General features: G+C 41.6%; 8 non-coding genes across 8 annotated transcripts; 1 reads left to right on the top strand and 7 right to left on the bottom strand.

Annotated features, from left to right (window-relative positions):
* The first annotated feature begins 812 nt into the window (after positions 1–812).
* TRNAN-GUU (transfer RNA asparagine (anticodon GUU)) lies at positions 813–886 on the top strand. Its single transcript has one exon. It is a non-coding gene; the product is annotated as a tRNA-Asn (tRNA).
* A 1,396-nt stretch (positions 887–2,282) lies between these two features.
* Positions 2,283–2,356, bottom strand: TRNAN-GUU (transfer RNA asparagine (anticodon GUU)). The gene has a single exon. It is a non-coding gene; the product is annotated as a tRNA-Asn (tRNA).
* Positions 2,357–3,695: 1,339 nt separating this feature from the next.
* Positions 3,696–3,769, bottom strand: TRNAN-GUU (transfer RNA asparagine (anticodon GUU)). The gene has a single exon. It is a non-coding gene; the product is annotated as a tRNA-Asn (tRNA).
* Positions 3,770–5,108: 1,339 nt separating this feature from the next.
* Positions 5,109–5,182, bottom strand: TRNAN-GUU (transfer RNA asparagine (anticodon GUU)). The gene has a single exon. It is a non-coding gene; the product is annotated as a tRNA-Asn (tRNA).
* A 1,334-nt stretch (positions 5,183–6,516) lies between these two features.
* Positions 6,517–6,590, bottom strand: TRNAN-GUU (transfer RNA asparagine (anticodon GUU)). The gene has a single exon. It is a non-coding gene; the product is annotated as a tRNA-Asn (tRNA).
* A 6,977-nt stretch (positions 6,591–13,567) lies between these two features.
* On the bottom strand, positions 13,568–13,641 carry TRNAN-GUU (transfer RNA asparagine (anticodon GUU)). Its single transcript has one exon. It is a non-coding gene; the product is annotated as a tRNA-Asn (tRNA).
* Positions 13,642–14,981: 1,340 nt separating this feature from the next.
* TRNAN-GUU (transfer RNA asparagine (anticodon GUU)) lies at positions 14,982–15,055 on the bottom strand. Its single transcript has one exon. It is a non-coding gene; the product is annotated as a tRNA-Asn (tRNA).
* Positions 15,056–17,802: 2,747 nt separating this feature from the next.
* Positions 17,803–17,876, bottom strand: TRNAN-GUU (transfer RNA asparagine (anticodon GUU)). The gene has a single exon. It is a non-coding gene; the product is annotated as a tRNA-Asn (tRNA).
* Positions 17,877–18,807: the final 931 nt, after the last annotated feature.

Here is an 18,807-nt window from a genome sequence, read left to right on the forward strand (position 1 = left end):
GACATGTCTTGAATTGTTTCAAACACATATTATCCTGCATAAGCTTGTAAGTTCAAACCCACTCCAGGACCGTGCATTTTCAATATGGGAGGGGCCAAGCATGTGTTAGCCAAGAAGCCAAAAGCACAAAATTCCACATTTTCCCCACAAAAAAACAACAAAAAACATGGAACCCAGAGCAATATTGGACAAACGTTAAAAGCAGTGGAAGACAGCATGAGTTGTTGTTATTTTTTTCAATGAAAATGTTTTGAAATTTGACCATTCAAGCAAACATGTGAAATCATGAGACAATGCAATTTTACTTGAAGCTGAGAGTCCACATACAAGCAATTAACTTTAAAACATGACAGCATCAATCTTATGATCAAGTGACAGGCACCAAAAGTTTAGTGTTTCAACCCCACTCTAGAATGATTCATTCCAAACATGAAACGGGCAAAGCATACACAGACCAAAAAGAAAAGAGTGAAAAAGGTAAAAAAATGTGAAATAATCTTTACCTTTCCTGCGAAAAACCCTTACATGCACACCCCAACTGCAGATTGAAGAGAAAAATAAATAAATCATTAAATACGTCAAAAGAGGACAAAAGAAGATTTCCATGAAAACAGTCTAAAATCTGTTTAATCACAAAGACATGTTGAAAGAGTGGAAAAATGCAAAATCTCTTGAAACTAGCCAACGACCACCCTTTGACTCAAAACCAAGAAAAGCTGAGATAAGAATGGTAAGAAAAGAAAGAGAATGGAAAACACAAAAGAGCAAATTTCTCTCAAAAATTTCCCTCAACTCTGTGGACATCAAGAGCTGTCTCTGTGGCGCAATTGGTTAGCGCGTTCGGCTGTTAACCGAAAGGTTGGTGGTTCAAGCCCACCCAGGGACGTGAGTTCACTGTGTACAAGATGACACGGTCGCAGTAGCTTTTTCTCTAAGAAGTTGAAAATAAGCCTGTAGTAATCAAACTGAAAAACAGTGGCTCTATGCTGATTAACCCAAGATAGAGATGCTTCTCAAAACCATGTCTAAAGGGTGAGGCAAACACTTTTCTGTGACAATGGTTTAAGTATCAGCAGAGTGGCGCAGCAGAAGCGTGCTGGGCCCATAACCCAGAGGTCGATGGATTGAAACCATCCTCTGCTAAACTGTTTTGCTTGGGTTTTGTTTAATCTTTGAGATTTAACTGGCAGTCAAATTTCAAACCCATTTTTGAGAGAAATTTGCTCTTTTGTGTTTTCCATTCTCTTTTTTTTCTTACCATTCTTATCTCAGCTTTTCTTGGTTTTGAGTCAAAGGGTGGTCGTTGGCTAGTTTCAAGAGATTTTGCATTTTTCCACTCTTTCAACATGTCTTTGTGATTAAACAGATTTTAGACTGTTTTCATGGAAATCTTCTTTTGTCCTCTTTTGACGTATTTAATGATTTCTTTATTTTTCTCTTCAATCTGCAGTTGGGGTGTGCATGTAAGGGTTTTTCGCAGGAAAGGTAAAGATTATTTCACATTTTTTACCTTTTTCACTCTTTTCTTTTTGGTCTGTGTATGCTTTGCCCGTTTCATGTTTGGAATGAATCATTCTAGAGTGGGGTTGAAACACTAAACTTTTGGTGCCTGTCACTTGATCATAAGATTGATGCTGTCATGTTTTAAAGTTAATTGCTTGTATGTGGACTCTAAGCTTCAAGTAAAATTGCATTGTCTCATGATTTCACATGTTTGCTTGAATGGTCAAATTTCAAAACATTTTCATTGAAAAAAATAACAACAGCTCATGCTGTCTTCCACTGCTTTTAACGTTTGTCCAATATTGCTCTGGGTTCCATGTTTTTTGTTGTTTTTTTTGTGGGAAAAATGTGGAATTTTGTGCTTTTGGCTTCTTGGCTAACACGTGCTTGGCCCCTCCCATATTGAAAATGCACGGTCCTGGAGTGGGTTTGAACTTACAAGCTTATGCAGGATGCTATGTGTTTGAAATAATTCAAGACATTTCCCCGTGGACAAAGGATACAGCAGTGTCCTTCTAATCTTTTCTTTGACCGATCCCAATTTCCAATGGGTAGTGTTCCCGCTCACTTCTCAAAAAGTTTGTGGTGACGTTTCGAATTGAAACCATTGTCACAGAAAAGTGTTTGCCTCACCCTTTAGACATGGTTTTGAGAAGCATCTCTATCTTGGGTTAATAGGCATAGAGCCACTGTTTTTCAGTTTGATTACTACAGGCTTATTTTCAACTTCTTAGAGAAAAAGCTACTGCGACCGTGTCATCTTGTACACAGTGAACTCACGTCCCTGGGTGGGCTTGAACCACCAACCTTTCGGTTAACAGCCGAACGCGCTAACCGATTGCGCCACAGAGACAGCTCTTGATGTCCACAGAGTTGAGGGATTTTTGTCTCTCGATATCTCCCCACTTATACAGTTCCCACTTTAACACTGCTTCCGGTAAGAAGTAGAGACAGCTGTGAGGATGACTACATTTTTAGTATCAGCAGAGTGGCGCAGCGGAAGCGTGCTGGGCCCATAACCCAGAGGTCGATGGATCGAAACCATCCTCTGCTAAACTGTTTTGCTTGGGTTTTGTTTAATCTTTGAGATTTAACTGGCAGTCAAATGTCAAACCCATTTTTGAGAGAAATTTGCTCTTTTGTGTTTTCCATTCTCTTTCTTTTCTTACCATTCTTATCTCAGCTTTTCTTGGTTTTGAGTCAAAGGGTGGTCGTTGGTTAGTTTCAAGAGATTTTGCATTTTTCCACTCTTTCAACATGTCTTTGTGATTAAACAGATTTTAGACTGTTTTCATGGAAATCTTCTTTTGTCCTCTTTTGACGTATTTAATGATTTCTTTATTTTTCTCTTCAATCTGCAGTTGGGGTGTGCATGTAAGGGTTTTTCGCAGGAAAGGTAAAGATTATTTCACATTTTTTACCTTTTTCACTCTTTTCTTTTTGGTCTGTGTATGCTTTGCCCATTTCATGTTTGGAATGAATCATTCTAGAGTGGGGTTGAAACACTAAACTTTTGGTGCCTGTCACTTGATCATAAGATTGATGCTGTCATGTTTTAAAGTTAATTGCTTGTATGTGGACTCTAAGCTTCAAGTAAAATTGCATTGTCTCATGATTTCACATGTTTGCTTGAATGGTCAAATTTCAAAACATTTTCATTGAAAAAAATAACAACAACTCATGCTGTCTTCCACTGCTTTTAACGTTTGTCCAATATTGCTCTGGGTTCCATGTTTTTTGTTGTTTTTTTGTGGGAAAAATGTGGAATTTTGTGCTTTTGGCTTCTTGGCTAACACGTGCATGGCCCCTCCCATATTGAAAATGCACGGTCCTGGAGTGGGTTTGAACTTACAAGCTTATGCAGGATGATATGTGTTTGAAATAATTCAAGACATTTCCCCGTGGACAAAGGATACAGCAGTGTCCTTCTAATCTTTTCTTTGACCGATCCCAATTTCCAATGGGTAGTGTTCCCGCTCACTTCTCAAAAAGTTTGTGGTGACGTTTCAAATTGAAACCATTGTCACAGAAAAGTGTTTGCCTCACCCTTTAGACATGGTTTTGAGAAGCATCTCTATCTTGGGTTAATCAGCATAGAGCCACTGTTTTTCAGTTTGATTACAACAGGCTTATTTTCAACTTCTTAGAGAAAAAGCTATGGCGACCGTGTCATCTTGTACAGAGTGAACTCACGTCCCTGGGTGGGCTTGAACCACCAACCTTTCGGTTAACAGCCGAACGCGCTAACCGATTGCGCCACAGAGACAGCTCTTGATGTCCACAGAGTTGAGGGATTTTTGTCTCTCGATATCTCCCCACTTATACAGTTCCCACTTTAACACTGCTTCCGGTAAGAAATAGAGACAGCTGTGAGGATGACTACATTTTAAACATCAGCAGAGTGGCGCAGCGGAAGCGTGCTGGGCCCATAACCCAGAGGTCGATGGATCGAAACCATCCTCTGCTAAACTGTTTTGCTTGGGTTTTGTTTAATCTTTGAGATTTAACTGGCAGTCAAATGTCAAACCCATTTTTGAGAGAAATTTGCTCTTTTGTGTTTTCCATTCTCTTTCTTTTCTTACCATTCTTATCTCAGCTTTTCATGGTTTTGAGTCAAAGGGTGGTCGTTGGCTAGTTTCAAGAGATTTTGCATTTTTCCACTCTTTCAACATGTCTTTGTGATTAAACAGATTTTAGACTGTTTTCATGGAAATCTTCTTTTGTCCTCTTTTGACGTATTTAATGATTTCTTTATTTTTCTCTTCAATCTGCAGTTGGGGTGTGCATGTAAGGGTTTTTCGCAGGAAAGGTAAAGATTATTTCACATTTTTTACCTTTTTCACTCTTTTCTTTTTGGTCTGTGTATGCTTTGCCCATTTCATGTTTGGAATGAATCATTCTAGAGTGGGGTTGAAACACTAAACTTTTGGTGCCTGTCACTTGATCATAAGATTGATGCTGTCATGTTTTAAAGTTAATTGCTTGTATGTGGACTCTAAGCTTCAAGTAAAATTGCATTGTCTCATGATTTCACATGTTTGCTTGAATGGTCAAATTTCAAAACATTTTCATTGAAAAAAATAACAACAGCTCATGCTGTCTTCCACTGCTTTTAACGTTTGTCCAATATTGCTCTGGGTTCCATGTTTTTTGTTGTTTTTTTGTGGGAAAAATGTGGAATTTTGTGCTTTTGGCTTCTTGGCTAACACGTGCTTGGCCCCTCCCATATTGAAAATGCACGGTCCTGGAGTGGGTTTGAACTTACAAGCTTATGCAGGATGATATGTGTTTGAAATAATTCAAGACATTTCCCCGTGGACAAAGGATACAGCAGTGTCCTTCTAATCTTTTCTTTGACCGATCCCAATTTCCAATGGGTAGTGTTCCCGCTCACTTCTCAAAAAGTTTGTGGTGACGTTTCAAATTGAAACCATTGTCACAGAAAAGTGTTTGCCTCACCCTTTAGACATGGTTTTGAGAAGCATCTCTATCTTGGGTTAATAGGCATAGAGCCACTGTTTTTCAGTTTGATTACTACAGGCTTATTTTCAACTTCTTAGAGAAAAAGCTACTGCGACCGTGTCATCTTGTACACAGTGAACTCACGTCCCTGGGTGGGCTTGAACCACCAACCTTTCGGTTAACAGCCGAACGCGCTAACCGATTGCGCCACAGAGACAGCTCTTGATGTCCACAGAGTTGAGGGATTTTTGTCTCTCGATATCTCCCCACTTATACAGTTCCCACTTTAACACTGCTTCCGGTAAGAAGTAGAGACAGCTGTGAGGATGACTACATTTTAAGTATCAGCAGAGTGGCGCAGCGGAAGCGTGCTGGGCCCATAACCCAGAGGTCGATGGATCGAAACCTGCTAAACTGTTTTGCTTGGGTTTTGTTTAATCTTTGAGATTTAACTGGCAGTCAAATGTCAAACCCATTTTTGAGAGAAATTTGCTCTTTTGTGTTTTCCATTCTCTTTCTTTTCTTACCATTCTTATCTCAGCTTTTCTTGGTTTTGAGTCAAAGGGTGGTCGTTGGTTAGTTTCAAGAGATTTTGCATTTTTCCACTCTTTCAACATGTCTTTGTGATTAAACAGATTTTAGACTGTTTTCATGGAAATCTTCTTTTGTCCTCTTTTGACGTATTTAATGATTTCTTTATTTTTCTCTTCAATCTGCAGTTGGGGTGTGCATGTAAGGGTTTTTCGCAGGAAAGGTAAAGATTATTTCACATTTTTTACCTTTTTCACTCTTTTCTTTTTGGTCTGTGTATGCTTTGCCCATTTCATGTTTGGAATGAATCATTCTAGAGTGGGGTTGAAACACTAAACTTTTGGTGCCTGTCACTTGATCATAAGATTGATGCTGTCATGTTTTAAAGTTAATTGCTTGTATGTGGACTCTAAGCTTCAAGTAAAATTGCATTGTCTCATGATTTCACATGTTTGCTTGAATGGTCAAATTTCAAAACATTTTCATTGAAAAAAATAACAACAACTCATGCTGTCTTCCACTGCTTTTAACGTTTGTCCAATATTGCTCTGGGTTCCATGTTTTTTGTTGTTTTTTTGTGGGAAAAATGTGGAATTTTGTGCTTTTGGCTTCTTGGCTAACACGTGCTTGGCCCCTCCCATATTGAAAATGCACGGTCCTGGAGTGGGTTTGAACTTACAAGCTTATGCAGGATGATATGTGTTTGAAATAATTCAAGACATGTCCCCGTGGACAAAGGATACAAGCAGTGTCCTTCTAATATTTTCTTTGACCGATCCCAATTTCCAATGGGTAGTGTTTCCGCTCACTTCTCAAAAAGTTTGTGGTGACGTTTCAAATTGAAACCATTGTCACAAAAAAGTGTTTGCCTCACCCTTTAGACATGGTTTTGAGAAGCATCTCTATCTTGGGTTAATAGGCATAGAGCCACTGTTTTTCAGTTTGATTACTACAGGCTTATTTTCAACTTCTTAGAGAAAAAGCTACGGCAACCGTGTCATCTTGTACACAGTGAACTCATGTCCCTGGGTGGGCTTGAACCACCAACCTTTCGGTTAACAGCCGAACGCGCTAACCGATTGCGCCACAGAGACAGCTCTTGATGTCCACAGAGTTGAGGGATTTTTGTCTCTCGATATCTCCCCACTTATACAGTTCCCACTTTAACACTGCTTCCGGTAAGAAGTAGAGACAGCTGTGAGGATGACTACATTTTAAGTATCAGCAGAGTGGCGCAGCGGAAGCGTGCTGGGCCCATAACCCAGAGGTTGATGGATCGAAACCATCCTCTGCTAAACTGTTTTGCTTGGGTTTTGTTTAATCTTTGAGATTTAACTGGCAGTCAAATGTCAAACCCATTTTTGAGAGAAATTTGCTCTTTTGTGTTTTCCATTCTCTTTCTTTTCTTACCATTCTTATCTCAGCTTTTCTTGGTTTTGAGTCAAAGGGTGGTCGTTGGTTAGTTTCAAGAGATTTTGCATTTTTCCACTCTTTCAACATGTCTTTGTGATTAAACAGATTTTAGACTGTTTTCATGGAAATCTTCTTTTGTCCTCTTTTGACGTATTTAATGATTTCTTTATTTTTCTCTTCAATCTGCAGTTGGGGTGTGCATGTAAGGGTTTTTCGCAGGAAAGGTAAAGATTATTTCACATTTTTTACCTTTTTCACTCTTTTCTTTTTGGTCTGTGTATGCTTTGCCCATTTCATGTTTGGAATGAATCATTCTAGAGTGGGGTTGAAACACTAAACTTTTGGTGCCTGTCACTTGATCATAAGATTGATGCTGTCATGTTTTAAAGTGTAGCGGTACTTACCTTATCCGGGGGCCGGCCGCGGCCCTCTCTTCAAGCCGCGCGCGGTCCTGCGGCTGCACGAGCCGCGCGCGGCTCATCCGACTGCTCAAACAGGAAGGCGGGCAGTGACCGCGAGAAGCGGTCACGTGTCCCGCCTGCAGCTAAGAGCGCGCCGCGAATCTCGGGCGCGCTCTTAAAGAGACAGTGGGAGCCTAAATTGCAAAAAGGCTCCCATTGGCTCCTGTCACGCCAATCACCCCATACACTTACCTGTTGGGGGAGTGGAAGAGACAGGAGCCAATCACGTTAGTTTGAAGGCTACTTATACTTACCCTTTTCCCTTAGTTCCTTGCCCTATCGTGGTTTCTGCTACAGTTCCCTTTAGTGCTTGTTGTATTCAGTTGTGTTTCTCCGTATTTGACCTTGGCTTTGTATTCTGACTTCGTTTTCGCTTTATCCTTGTCTGTACTGTTTGCCGGCTTGCTGATTCCTGTGTACCAGACCCCGGCTAGTTCTCGTTTACGCTGTCTCTTTGTGCCCTTGACCTCGGATCGCTCCTGACTCTGTACTTCTCCTTTACGTCGAGTCCGGCCACTCTAAGGTCCGGTAGACGTATCTCTCCTCTGTGCTGTCTTCTGTTTTGCTGGATCCTGCGTGTAGGGGTATATACACGTTACATTACGATAGGGCCATGGACCCCGCAGATTTAGCTCAACAGATGGCGACCCATGAGGCTAGATTTGTAGAGCAGGATCACCGTATGGATCAAATAGCTCAGGCTCTCCAGACGCTCTTAGCTAGAACCATTCCAGCAACCGCACCTAACCCTCCTGCACCCCTGCTTCCTGAAGTATCGACTATGCCTAACGCTACAGCACATTTAACGCCTCCTCCTAGGTATGGAGGGGATTCTAAGACATGCAGAGGGTTCATTAACCAAATAGAGTTTCATTTTGAAATGTATCCACGTTCATTTCCCACAGAGAGGTCTAAAGTTGGGTTCTTTATGCACCAACTTACCGACAAAGCACTTGAATGGGCAAACCCTATTTGGGAGGCTAATGGACCTATGGTGCATAACTTTCACAGTTTCCTAACAGCGTTTCGTAGAACTTTTGATACTATGAAAAGGTCTAAGAATGCCGCTAGAGCATTAATGAGGGTTAAACAGGGTTCTAGGTCTGTGGCTGATTACGCTATACAGTTTCGTACCCTTGCCTCACAGGTCGATTGGACCAATAATGGGTTAACTACGGCCTTCATGGAAGGTTTATCAGACTCTATATTGGATGAGGTAGCAGCTAAGGAGCTTCCTATTGCCTTAGAGGACCTTATTGACTACCTCATCGATATAGATAATAGGATTCGTGACAGGCTCTATACTAAGAACAGGAATAGACGTTTTGTTACACCTATTCAACCCAGAGTTAATATACCGGAGAGTGTTAAAGTACCTGAAGAGGAACCTATGCAATTAGGGGTTGCCAAACTCTCAGATACTGAGAAATTACATAGGAGAAGGGAGGGACTCTGCCTATATTGTGGTAAGAGAGACCATATGGTAAAGGAGTGTCCTCTGCTCCCGGAAAACTCTCGCACCTAAGACCTTATAGGGGACTGGCCTTGGGTGTGATTTCTAAGTCTCCTACTTTGCCTCCTAACCGACTGCTTCTCCCTGTTTCTTTACATATGGGAGAGAGTTGTATAGTTGAAAACATAGACGCCCTGGTTGATTCTGGGGCAGCTGAGAATTTTATAGACTCTGGTTTTGTAAAGAAAAACAATATTCCCATCAGGGAGAAGGAGATACCCTTGGCCGTTGAGGCCATAGATGGTAGACCATTGATATCTCCAGTTGTTACTCACGAGACTGCACCGCTACACATGTACACAGGGGTTCTACACTATGAAACCATTCGGTTCCAGGTCATCACCTCTCCCTCTTCACAGTTGGTATTAGGGTATCCATGGTTACGTGCCCACAATCCCATTTTTGACTGGGAGACAGGGCAGATAAAATCATGGAGTGAAGCCTGCCATGAGTCATGTACTATTGAAGTCACGCCTGTGAATTCTATTAACGTTCCTACTGTTCCTCCTTTATCTACGGCTATACCCTCTCAGTATTTAACTTTAAAGACTGTCTTTGATAAAAGAGAGGCTGACAAATTACCGCCTCACAGACCCTACGATTGTGCTATTGATTTGTTGCCTGGTACTATACCTCCCAAGGGCAGGGTGTACCCCCTATCGGTTCAAGAAAACCGTGTCATGGAGGAGTACATTAAAGAATCATTAGAAAAGGGATTTATTAGGAGATCCTCTTCTCCGGCTGGAGCGGGGTTCTTCTTTGTATCGAAGAAAGAAGGTGATTTAAGACCTTGCATTGATTATAGAGGTCTTAATAAAATCACCATCAAAAATGCTTACCCTATACCGTTAATAACAGAATTGTTTGACAGGCTCAAACATGCTACGGTATTCACCAAATTAGATCTTAGAGGAGCATACAATTTGATACGTATAAAAAAGGACCACGAATGGAAAACAGCCTTTAACACTCGGTCAGGTCATTATGAGTATACCGTCATGCCATTTGGGCTTTGCAATGCCCCAGCAGTGTTCCAAGAATTTATTAATGATGTCTTAAGGGACTTTATTCACTCATTTGTTATTGTGTACTTGGATGACATTTTAATATATTCTACAGACATTCACACTCATCACAGACATGTTACGACAGTTCTGAAGACCCTTCTTGCTAATGGTCTTTATTGCAAATTAGAAAAATGTCTATTCGACCAATCCGAGGTCCAGTTTTTAGGGTATTTGATTTCCGCTGAGGGTTTTCGGATGGATCCCCAGAAGCTCGCTGCGGTCATAGAATGGCCTCTGCCACAAGGTCTGAAAGCCATCCAGCGTTTTCTGGGTTTCTCTAATTATTATAGACGTTTTATCAAAGGTTTTTCGTCTATAGTAGCGCCTATTACTCGTATGACTAAAAAGGATGGCAATACACGTGTCTGGTCTACTGAGGCACTTCAGGCTTTTGACTTTCTTAAGACTACGTTCGCCTCTGCCCCTATTTTACAGCATCCTGTCCCCTCATTGCCATATATACTTGAGGTTGATGCTTCCGATATAGGGGTAGGTGCTGTCTTATCCCAAAGAGAGTCTCCTGACAAGCCATTGCATCCTTGTGGCTTCTTTTCTAAACAAATGTCCAAAGCAGAAAGGAATTATGATGTGGGTAATCGCGAACTCCTTGCTATCATTTTAGCACTTAAAGAATGGAGACATTTGTTAGAAGGCACTAAGGATCCCATCCTCATATTTACGGATCATAAGAACCTGTCCTACCTTAGCGAAGCTAAAAGATTGTCTTCCAGGCAGGCTAGGTGGTCACTGTTCTTGTCCCATTTCAATTATATAATCACCTATAGGCCAGGTGATCGGAACACTAAAGCGGACGCTCTGTCCAGACAATTCGAGACTATTGACAAACAGGAGATTGATGTCACTCCTGTCATTCCCCCAGACAGGATAATAGCAACTACTATATTGTCTATTTCCTCGTCCCTCTTGCAGGCCATACAAGCGAAACAGAGCATGGCACCTGGCGAGAGGCCTAATGATAAATTGTTCGTTGACGTTCCCGAGAGACGGGATATTCTGTCACTGTATCACGATACTAAGACTGCTGGACATCCTGGTATTTCCAAAACAGTGTCAGCCGTTTCTCGGTATTTCTGGTGGGATACCTTACGTAAGGATGTTACTGACTATATAAGTGCTTGTTCTACTTGTGCATGTATGAAAACCTCTCGTAGAGTTCCTTGTGGGCTGTTGCATCCGTTACCCGTTCCCGAGAGACCTTGGTCTAATCTATCAATGGATTTTATTGTTGAATTACCCCCTTCGAATGGTAACACAGTCATCCTAATGATAGTAGATCGGTTTTCCAAAATGGCTCACTTTGTGTCTCTTCGCAAGTTGCCCACTTCCAAGGAACTGGCTCTTATCTTCGCTAAAGAAGTGTTTCGATTACATGGTATTCCCTTATCTATTGTATCCGATAGGGGTAGCCAATTTATTTCCAGGTTCTGGAAAGCCTTTTGTTCGGAGATGGGTATTTCCCTCTCATTTTCTTCCGCTTACCATCCCCAGTCTAATGGAGCTGCTGAACGTGCCAACCAGTCTCTGGAGCAGTACCTCCGTTGTTTTGTGTCTCACCATCAGGACAATTGGTCTGACCTGCTTCCTTGGGCTGAATTTGCTCGGAATAACGCCACTCATGATTCTTCCGGCAAAAGCCCTTTTTACGTTGTCTATGGCCAGCATCCCGTTGTTCTTCCGGCTGCATTCTCCTCACAGGGCATGCCAGTTCTGGATGAGCATTTGGCTGGTTTGCGTAATACTTGGGAGCAGGTTCAGCGTTCTTTGGTGGACTCTGCTGCCCGCCAGAAGGCTCAGGCTGACAAGCATCGCAGAGCGGCTCCTTCCTATGTTGTGGGGGACAGGGTTTTGCTTTCCACACGGAATATTCGCCTCCGGGTGCCTTCTATGAAATTGGCTCCCCGCTTCATTGGTCCTTATCGCATTATACATAAGGTTAATCCCGTTTCTTATGCCTTGGGTCTGCCTAAAAATCTGCGTATACCCAATGTATTTCACACCTCGTTGTTGAAGCCTTACGTACGCAACCGCTATACCCGGAGTACACCCCCTCCCCCTCCTGTCTCTGTGGAGGGTCATGAGGAGTTCGAAGTGTCTGCTGTTATTGACTCTCGTTTCCTCAGGGGTCGGCTTCAGTACTTGGTACATTGGAAGGGTTATGGGCCTGAGGAGCGCAGTTGGATTTCTGCGGATGCTGTTCATGCTCCCCGCCTTGTACGTTCTTTCCATTCGCGTTTTCCTGCCAGACCTGGTCCTGCCCGCCCGGAGGGCGTGTCCTCAGGGGGGGGTACTGTAGCGGTACTTACCTTATCCGGGGGCCGGCCGCGGCCCTCTCTTCAAGCCGCGCGCGGTCCTGCGGCTGCACGAGCCGCGCGCGGCTCATCCGACTGCTCAAACAGGAAGGCGGGCAGTGACCGCGAGAAGCGGTCACGTGTCCCGCCTGCAGCTAAGAGCGCGCCGCGAATCTCGGGCGCGCTCTTAAAGAGACAGTGGGAGCCTAAATTGCAAAAAGGCTCCCATTGGCTCCTGTCACGCCAATCACCCCATACACTTACCTGTTGGGGGAGTGGAAGAGACAGGAGCCAATCACGTTAGTTTGAAGGCTACTTATACTTACCCTTTTCCCTTAGTTCCTTGCCCTATCGTGGTTTCTGCTACAGTTCCCTTTAGTGCTTGTTGTATTCAGTTGTGTTTCTCCGTATTTGACCTTGGCTTTGTATTCTGACTTCGTTTTCGCTTTATCCTTGTCTGTACTGTTTGCCGGCTTGCTGATTCCTGTGTACCAGACCCCGGCTAGTTCTCGTTTACGCTGTCTCTTTGTGCCCTTGACCTCGGATCGCTCCTGACTCTGTACTTCTCCTTTACGTCGAGTCCGGCCACTCTAAGGTCCGGTAGACGTATCTCTCCTCTGTGCTGTCTTCTGTTTTGCTGGATCCTGCGTGTAGGGGTATATACACGTTACATAAAGTTAATTGCTTGTATGTGGACTCTAAGCTTCAAGTAAAATTGCATTGTCTCATGATTTCACATGTTTGCTTGAATGGTCAAATTTCAAAACATTTTCATTGAAAAAAATAACAACAGCTCATGCTGTCTTCCACTGCTTTTAACGTTTGTCCAATATTGCTCTGGGTTCCATGTTTTTTGTTGTTTTTTTGTGGGAAAAATGTGGAATTTTGTGCTTTTGGCTTCTTGGCTAACACGTGCTTGGCCCCTCCCATATTGAAAATGCACGGTCCTGGAGTGGGTTTGAACTTACAAGCTTATGCAGGATGATATGTGTTTGAAATAATTCAAGACATTTCCCCGTGGACAAAGGATACAGCAGTGTCCTTCTAATCTTTTCTTTGACCGATCCCAATTTCCAATGGGTAGTGTTCCCGCTCACTTCTCAAAAAGTTTGTGGTGACGTTTCAAATTGAAACCATTGTCACAGAAAAGTGTTTGCCTCACCCTTTAGACATGGTTTTGAGAAGCATCTCTATCTTGGGTTAATCAGCATAGAGCCACTGTTTTTCAGTTTGATTACTACAGGCTTATTTTCAACTTCTTAGAGAAAAAGCTACTGCGACCGTGTCATCTTGTACACAGTGAATTCACGTCCCTGGGTGGGCTTGAACCACCAACCTTTCGGTTAACAGCCGAACGCGCTAACCGATTGCGCCACAGAGACAGCTCTTGATGTCCACAGAGTTGAGGGATTTTTGTCTCTCGATATCTCCCCACTTATACAGTTCCCACTTTAACACTGCTTCCGGTAAGAAATAGAGACAGCTGTGAGGATGACTACATTTTAAACATCAGCAGAGTGGCGCAGCGGAAGCGTGCTGGGCCCATAACCCAGAGGTCGATGGATCGAAGCCATCCTCTGCTAAACTGTTTTGCTTGGGTTTTGTTTAATCTTTGAGATTTAACTGGCAGTCAAATGTCAAACCCATTTTTGAGAGAAATTTGCTCTTTTGTGTTTTCCATTCTCTTTCTTTTCTTACCATTCTTATCTCAGCTTTTCTTGGTTTTGAGTCAAAGGGTGGTCGTTGGTTAGTTTCAAGAGATTTTGCATTTTTCCACTCTTTCAACATGTCTTTGTGATTAAACAGATTTTAGACTGTTTTCATGGAAATCTTCTTTTGTCCTCTTTTGACGTATTTAATGATTTCTTTATTTTTCTCTTCAATCTGCAGTTGGGGTGTGCATGTAAGGGTTTTTCGCAGGAAAGGTAAAGATTATTTCACATTTTTTACCTTTTTCACTCTTTTCTTTTTGGTCTGTGTATGCTTTGCCCATTTCATGTTTGGAATGAATCATTCTAGAGTGGGGTTGAAACACTAAACTTTTGGTGCCTGTCACTTGATCATAAGATTGATGCTGTCATGTTTTAAAGTTAATTGCTTGTATGTGGACTCTAAGCTTCAAGTAAAATTGCATTGTCTCATGATTTCACATGTTTGCTTGAATGGTCAAATTTCAAAACATTTTCATTGAAAAAAATAACAACAACTCATGCTGTCTTCCACTGCTTTTAACGTTTGTCCAATATTGCTCTGGGTTCCATGTTTTTTGTTGTTTTTTTGTGGGAAAAATGTGGAATTTTGTGCTTTTGGCTTCTTGGCTAACACGTGCTTGGCCCCTCCCATATTGAAAATGCACGGTCCTGGAGTGGGTTTGAACTTACAAGCTTATGCAGGATGATATGTGTTTGAAATAATTCAAGACATGTCCCCGTGGACAAAGGATACAAGCAGTGTCCTTCTAATATTTTCTTTGACCGATCCCAATTTCCAATGGGTAGTGTTTCCGCTCACTTCTCAAAAAGTTTGTGGTGACGTTTCAAATTGAAACCATTGTCACAAAAAAGTGTTTGCCTCACCCTTTAGACATGGTTTTGAGAAGCATCTCTATCTTGGGTTAATAGGCATAGAGCCACTGTTTTTCAGTTTGATTACTACAGGCTTATTTTCAACTTCTTAGAGAAAAAGCTACGGCAACCGTGTCATCTTGTACACAGTGAACTCATGTCCCTGGGTGGGCTTGAACCACCAACCTTTCGGTTAACAGCCGAACGCGCTAACCGATTGCGCCACAGAGACAGCTCTTGATGTCCACAGAGTTGAGGGATTTTTGTCTCTCGATATCTCCCCACTTATACAGTTCCCACTTTAACACTGCTTCCGGTAAGAAGTAGAGACAGCTGTGAGGATGACTACATTTTAAGTATCAGCAGAGTGGCGCAGCGGAAGCGTGCTGGGCCCATAACCCAGAGGTTGATGGATCGAAACCATCCTCTGCTAAACTGTTTTGCTTGGGTTTTGTTTAATCTTTGAGATTTAACTGGCAGTCAAATGTCAAACCCATTTTTGAGAGAAATTTGCTCTTTTGTGTTTTCCATTCTCTTTCTTTTCTTACCATTCTTATCTCAGCTTTTCTTGGTTTTGAGTCAAAGGGTGGTCGTTGGTTAGTTTCAAGAGATTTTGCATTTTTCCACTCTTTCAACATGTCTTTGTGATTAAACAGATTTTAGACTGTTTTCATGGAAATCTTCTTTTGTCCTCTTTTGACGTATTTAATGATTTCTTTATTTTTCTCTTCAATCTGCAGTTGGGGTGTGCATGTAAGGGTTTTTCGCAGGAAAGGTAAAGATTATTTCACATTTTTTACCTTTTTCACTCTTTTCTTTTTGGTCTGTGTATGCTTTGCCCATTTCATGTTTGGAATGAATCATTCTAGAGTGGGGTTGAAACACTAAACTTTTGGTGCCTGTCACTTGATCATAAGATTGATGCTGTCATGTTTTAAAGTTAATTGCTTGTATGTGGACTCTAAGCTTCAAGTAAAATTGCATTGTCTCATGATTTCACATGTTTGCTTGAATGGTCAAATTTCAAAACATTTTCATTGAAAAAAATAACAACAGCTCATGCTGTCTTCCACTGCTTTTAACGTTTGTCCAATATTGCTCTGGGTTCCATGTTTTTTGTTGTTTTTTTGTGGGAAAAATGTGGAATTTTGTGCTTTTGGCTTCTTGGCTAACACGTGCTTGGCCCCTCCCATATTGAAAATGCACGGTCCTGGAGTGGGTTTGAACTTACAAGCTTATGCAGGATGATATGTGTTTGAAATAATTCAAGACATTTCCCCGTGGACAAAGGATACAGCAGTGTCCTTCTAATCTTTTCTTTGACCGATCCCAATTTCCAATGGGTAGTGTTCCCGCTCACTTCTCAAAAAGTTTGTGGTGACGTTTCAAATTGAAACCATTGTCACAGAAAAGTGTTTGCCTCACCCTTTAGACATGGTTTTGAGAAGCATCTCTATCTTGGGTTAATCAGCATAGAGCCACTGTTTTTCAGTTTGATTACTACAGGCTTATTTTCAACTTCTTAGAGAAAAAGCTACTGCGACCGTGTCATCTTGTACACAGTGAACACACGTCCCTGGGTGGGCTTGAACCACCAACCTTTCGGTTAACAGCCGAACGCGCTAACCGATTGCGCCACAGAGACAGCTCTTGATGTCCACAGAGTTGAGGGATTTTTGTCTCTCGATATCTCCCCACTTATACAGTTCCCACTTTAACACTGCTTCCGGTAAGAAGTAGAGACAGCTGTGAGGATGACTACATTTTAAGTATCAGCAGAGTGGCGCAGCGGAAGCGTGCTGGGCCCATAACCCAGAGGTCGATGGATCGAAACCTGCTAAACTGTTTTGCTTGGGTTTTGTTTAATCTTTGAGATTTAACTGGCAGTCAAATGTCAAACCCATTTTTGAGAGAAATTTGCTCTTTTGTGTTTTCCATTCTCTTTCTTTTCTTACCATTCTTATCTCAGCTTTTCTTGGTTTTGAGTCAAAGGGTGGTCGTTGGTTAGTTTCAAGAGATTTTGCATTTTTCCACTCTTTCAACATGTCTTTGTGATTAAACAGATTTTAGACTGTTTTCATGGAAATCTTCTTTTGTCCTCTTTTGACGTATTTAATGATTTCTTTATTTTTCTCTTCAATCTGCAGTTGGGGTGTGCATGTAAGGGTTTTTCGCAGGAAAGGTAAAGATTATTTCACATTTTTTACCTTTTTCACTCTTTTCTTTTTGGTCTGTGTATGCTTTGCCCATTTCATGTTTGGAATGAATCATTCTAGAGTGGGGTTGAAACACTAAACTTTTGGTGCCTGTCACTTGATCATAAGATTGATGCTGTCATGTTTTAAAGTTAATTGCTTGTATGTGGACTCTAAGCTTCAAGTAAAATTGCATTGTCTCATGATTTCACATGTTTGCTTGAATGGTCAAATTTCAAAACATTTTCATTGAAAAAAATAACAACAACTCATGCTGTCTTCCACTGCTTTTAACGTTTGTCCAATATTGCTCTGGGTTCCATGTTTTTTGTTGTTTTTTTGTGGGAAAAATGTGGAATTTTGTGCTTTTGGCTTCTTGGCTAACACGTGCTTGGCCCCTCCCATATTGAAAATGCACGGTCCTGGAGTGGGTTTGAACTTACAAGCTTATGCAGGATGATATGTGTTTGAAATAATTCAAGACATGTCCCCGTGGACAAAGGATACAAGCAGTGTCCTTCTAATATTTTCTTTGACCGATCCCAATTTCCAATGGGTAGTGTTTCCGCTCACTTCTCAAAAAGTTTGTGGTGACGTTTCAAATTGAAACCATTGTCACAAAAAAGTGTTTGCCTCACCCTTTAGACATGGTTTTGAGAAGCATCTCTATCTTGGGTTAATAGGCATAGAGCCACTGTTTTTCAGTTTGATTACTACAGGCTTATTTTCAACTTCTTAGAGAAAAAGCTACGGCAACCGTGTCATCTTGTACACAGTGAACTCATGTCCCTGGGTGGGCTTGAACCACCAACCTTTCGGTTAACAGCCGAACGCGCTAACCGATTGCGCCACAGAGACAGCTCTTGATGTCCACAGAGTTGAGGGATTTTTGTCTCTCGATATCTCCCCACTTATACAGTTCCCACTTTAACACTGCTTCCGGTAAGAAGTAGAGACAGCTGTGAGGATGACTACATTTTAAGTATCAGCAGAGTGGCGCAGCGGAAGCGTGCTGGGCCCATAACCCAGAGGTTGATGGATCGAAACCATCCTCTGCTAAACTGTTTTGCTTGGGTTTTGTTTAATCTTTGAGATTTAACTGGCAGTCAAATGTCAAACCCATTTTTGAGAGAAATTTGCTCTTTTGTGTTTTCCATTCTCTTTCTTTTCTTACCATTCTTATCTCAGCTTTTCTTGGTTTTGAGTCAAAGGGTGGTCGTTGGTTAGTTTCAAGAGATTTTGCATTTTTCCACTCTTTCAACATGTCTTTGTGATTAAACAGATTTTAGACTGTTTTCATGGAAATCTTCTTTTGTCCTCTTTTGACGTATTTAATGATTTCTTTATTTTTCTCTTCAATCTGCAGTTGGGGTGTGCATGTAAGGGTTTTTCGCAGGAAAGGTAAAGATTATTTCACATTTTTTACCTTTTTCACTCTTTTCTTTTTGGTCTGTGTATGCTTTGCCCATTTCATGTTTGGAATGAATCATTCTAGAGTGGGGTTGAAACACTAAACTTTTGGTGCCTGTCACTTGATCATAAGATTGATGCTGTCATGTTTTAAAGTTAATTGCTTGTATGTGGACTCTAAGCTTCAAGTAAAATTGCATTGTCTCATGATTTCACATGTTTGCTTGAATGGTCAAATTTCAAAACATTTTCATTGAAAAAAATAACAACAGCTCATGCTGTCTTCCACTGCTTTTAACGTTTGTCCAATATTGCTCTGGGTTCCATGTTTTTTGTTGTTTTTTTGTGGGAAAAATGTGGAATTTTGTGCTTTTGGCTT

The sequence above is a fragment of the Pelobates fuscus genome, chromosome 2 (genome assembly GCF_036172605.1).
Source record: "Pelobates fuscus isolate aPelFus1 chromosome 2, aPelFus1.pri, whole genome shotgun sequence".
Lineage (NCBI taxonomy): Eukaryota > Metazoa > Chordata > Amphibia > Anura > Pelobatidae > Pelobates > Pelobates fuscus.